Consider the following 4,721-nt stretch of genomic DNA (forward strand, 5'->3'; position numbering starts at 1 on the left):
TTTTAGGCTATCAAAGACCAAACAGCTCTGACACACAATCCCAGGGGGAATGATTAGTATTTTGCTGTGTTTTGCAGCAACAGTACCTGGAATCTGCGTAAAAATGGCAACGTGTAACATAGAAGAAATTTGCTGTCCTAGAAGAGGAGAAATTCTATAAGATGAGATCTGAACAGTAGGTAGCAAAGAAATACTGCCTCTGTGATAGTAGCAGGAGACAGAAGCACAGAGGTAGAGAAGTGGTTTCCTCAAGTTACCTCATTTGTTTATAGCAGAAATGAGAATCTGAGCCTGAAAATTAGGATTTTCAGTCCACGGAGACTCAGGTACTCAGGAGATGTTTCAAAGATTTGCAGGGGCTGCAGCTGTCTAGTGGAGCCAGAGCCAGTATCTTTAAACTGAACCTATCAGCCTTGTAATATGTTCAGAACAGTATAATCAGCTCCCAAAACATAGCTTCAAACATTGTAACTGATGTGAGCAAAAGCAATGTGATATTTACTAGTTATGCTTGCTGTCACTGAAATCAATATGAGGGACTTCCTTTAGACTTAGGTCTTATGATCAAGTTGTTTACTTTTTTTTGGATTATTTTTAGACATTCAAGAATGTTTTTGAAATTACTGTATGTATTTCAGTGATTATGAATGGACCGAGAAAACTATAGTTGGTCTCAATATATTGAAAATTGTGTTGTATATTGACTGAAACCAGAATCTAAAAAAGATGCAGTTGGGCTTGTTTAAAAATATAAACATGCTTTTTAATGAACAATTTTCTATTAATGCCAAACAAATCCTTCCAGTTTTTGAATAAAAGTATAATAATTTGCTATTTCATGTGCAGAGCTATATGTAAAATAATATGACTTTAGAAAATGAAAAGCTTGTTTTAGAAGAGATTTTAAACCTTTTTAAAAATCCCGTTGCCAAGTGAGGTTATGATAATTATATCCACACGTGGTATTCCTATACATACAGAGGAAAAGGGAAAATGGATGCTTTCTTCATCTGAGCCAGGCATGTTTTAGGTTGTGTGATGTGGGAGGTTTAGGAGGATTTAAAAAAAAAACACTATTTCTCAGATTGTCGGCAGTTTGGAACCTGCTTGAGAAAATTAATTAAATAATACTGATAAATTTAACAGAACGAAACCCTCTTCCCCCTCCTTTTAAGAACAAAAGAGAACAAAACAGGGTGTCATTTTGAAAAAGAGAGTGGAAAACAATGAAGAAATTATCAGAGAAGATGTCTCAAGGTAGAATTAAAATACTGGAATGCTAAGGAAAAAGATTAATATCTTTTGAAAGGAATCAGTTATGGACATGTATAACCTCTGTGTCTTCTGTGGCTTACATCTTAGAACCTGAAGGGCATAATGATGCTTTCATTCAGCATCCTTCTTAGGAGAGTAGTAACTGGAGGGCATATATACGTTCCTTCTCAAGTTCCATTTTCTCTGTATACAAGAAATGAAAACAGTAAAACAGAAGAGGAAACAACTGATTCATGACACCAACTATTTATTTTTTTTTAAATTTATGTAGTCTTCTATTGTTGTATATGTGTATACGTGTATGTTTGAGAGGAAAGAAATTATTCCCTCAGGCCTTGCTCAGAATAAGTTATCTGTGAGTCTAAGCAATTACATGTAAACAAGAGGTAAGAGGAGATGATTTACTGTGAACACAGGAAATTTGTATATTTCTGGTAATCTGTGGTAAACGCACCAGGAAGCTCACAAAGCCTGATCATGCCTTACATTTTGTGTGGCTGCTATCTGGATATGAAGATTGTGTCAGAAGCAGTGTGAAACCAGGATTGGTGAGCTCCTCAGAATGCCCAGATTTGTACCATTCTTAGGCAGAGCAAGGCTGACAGTCTTCCTATGCCCACTCTTTACTAATTTTTGCGAGATGTATATAGGGTCAGAGAAATGTAAGAGAAATGCTGTTCTTACTAGCAAATCTGTTTCTGTTGATTGCTTTCACTTGTAAGCGGTGTGTGTGTTTATTCTCATCCTTACCACTGAATGTTGGTTTTGCATTTTTTTTTTCCCTTTTTAAATTAATATTTTGGCTTATAGTATTGAGTCTATCTAAATTTGTTTGATAAACTTATAAGCTTTGAGAAAACAATTACGTTCGATCACATCTCTGCAGAAAGAACCCTTGGATACTATATGATATCCATGCCTGCAACTCAGGTCCTTGGAGTCTTGGGCACAATCACCCACATAAAATGCAAGGTTTCTCACTTGTATCATTGGCATTGACTCTTACCTTCAAAGTTCAGTCTGTCTAGATTTCTCCTGACAATAAAAACTCATATTTTTACGTTCCTTGACCTTGGATGTTGCTTCAGTAGTGCTCCTGAAATGGAAGAACTGCAGCTAAAGACTGTTGGTATAAGTCTTTATTGATCAACTTCATTACCTTTCTTGGGGGCTATTCCTAGCTTCAAGACTTCTATCTCAGATTTTACCTTCCCTTTCAGATATTATTCTCATTTTCTACCTACCCCTCCTTTGCGTCCTTTCAGCAGATAGGAGATTTTCCATTGTTACTGTCAGAACAGCATTCTGTCCTCTACACCAGGCCTTCATGTCTACATGCTCCTACACACCTTTCCCTGCTCCAAACTAAAACAGTCTCTACTTCCTCTCTTGAAACAAATTGCATTTTAGAACTTTATTTGAACCTATAAGAAAAAAAAAATTCTCCACTGACTGCTGGCCTCCATCATCCCTCTACTTCAGGAAACATACTCTTTAACTCACTCTTGAGGGTATATGGATGTCATTTGATGGAATTTTTGGGAGAGGATGACTAATAGAATGCTGCTCCCAAATCATCACTGCAGGCATACAGCCTGTCAAGTTGGCCAGTTTGCTGCTAGTCTTGATCCATGCAGAAAAATAAAAGAATATTGCTGCTTTGCCTGACAATATTTGCTCATTACATCAGTTCCAGAGCCTGGCAGAAAGGTGCTGTTTTTGCTCCTCTCAGTTGAAGGAAGCACAGCTTCTCATATCCCTGATTCCAGACAGAACTTCTGTTGCACTTGACTGCCACCTCTTTCTAAACTGTCCTTGGAATTAGACATGAGGCTCACAGGTTGTCTCACAGGTTGTCTCTGAGAGACCATTCACAAACCTGAATGTGCAGAAGTTCTCATCTACCAGGATCATAGCTTGTGGATACAGATCTCACAGAGAAGACAGGGGAAACTGCAGCAGAATTAAGAGTAGTCCCAAAGGACCTTAAAGGCCAGAGAACAAACATATGTTGGAAAGCACAAAAATATTTTATTGTTGTCAAATGTATAAACCTGATGTGCAATTCTAACCAGATCAGGCTTTGGGCAGTTTGCCCAGTTACTCATAAGAAAGTGTCCAGAATGGATAAGGTTGTGAGATTCTCCTGGGACACAGCTCTTGATCTGGTTATTTCTCGTTGAATTTGATAATCCACAGTTCTTTGCCAGAGAAAATTCTGGGCTTATGTCCATGTTCATCCTCATGTTCAGGCAGCAGGGACAAGACTAGTTGTGGAAGTGTGGTATACATACATCAAGAGTACCTCTGAAGGATGAGGAAATTGAATGAAGTCTGGTCTGATAAGCTCGATCCTTCCCTCTGCCTTCTTTTGTGCATAATGGGCACTGTCTTGTGATTTTCTATAATAAGACACCATTCCTTTAAAGATGTGGTCATCTTACTTCCCTAGAGATGTTGAGAAAGTTTGCAATATGGGTTTTTCAGATGTATGTGTAGGTGTAGTAGAACAGTCTCAGAGAATAACTCATGTCTGGCTTGTGAATAGTGCCCTCTGATAAACTGGAGGAAGGATATCTTATATGAGCATGAGAGAATAGGTTGCTGCATTGGAAGCATGTTGCTGGACAAGTGAGCATCTTTGTGACTACTGTAAGAGGTGCCTTTCTTGATTGGAAGTAGTTATGAAGCTACTGGTTGGAACCTGTGGCAAGAGGTCACTCATAGGCTTGTGAGCTTGTCATTGTTTTACTTTGTGTCTAGAAGTATCCTTCTTTTGGAGATATTACCTTCAGTCTGACTTTCCTCCTTCATATTTTGTGTTACTAGTTTGGAGATCAGTCTTCACCTCTTCCATCCCCAAAATAAATCTGCACAGTAGTCTGTGATGATGGGCCTCCTTATTTGTAGCTCCTTTCCAAACAGTTACTGTTTTTGTTTTGGTTTTAGATCTCCGTCAGCTTTTCTTCTTTACTGCATCACTACTTTCCACTTCACATTAAATTGACTTGGTCCAGGTTTTCAATGCTCTCCAAAGAATTACAATTGTTGCAATTGAGTTCTCTGGACCATACTCATAAACTAAATCTCTTCAGATTTTGTGCTGATTTATTGATTTTCCAGAGGTAGTATACTATCATTTCCCTGTGCTCCTTATCTACAGATAAGAGGCCTATGTATGTCATGACTTTTTGAAGAGATATATTGTGTGGAGAAATTAAAAATGGGATGGGTATGAAATGTAGGTTTCATGATATTGTGCTGCAAAGCCTTCAGAGGAAGGTGTAGGTAGGCTTTTCAGGAAGGTCAATACAGTGCACAGGTATTGAAGATGTATGGGGGAATGTACTAGAGGCAATAGACACTCCCATGGTTTTCTCCCAGCCATTTCCTTTTCCAGCTGCAGCATATATATCACGCATCAGAGGGCATTCCAAAAGATGGAT

This window comes from Meleagris gallopavo, chromosome 3, assembly GCF_000146605.3.
Source record: "Meleagris gallopavo isolate NT-WF06-2002-E0010 breed Aviagen turkey brand Nicholas breeding stock chromosome 3, Turkey_5.1, whole genome shotgun sequence".
Lineage (NCBI taxonomy): Eukaryota > Metazoa > Chordata > Aves > Galliformes > Phasianidae > Meleagris > Meleagris gallopavo.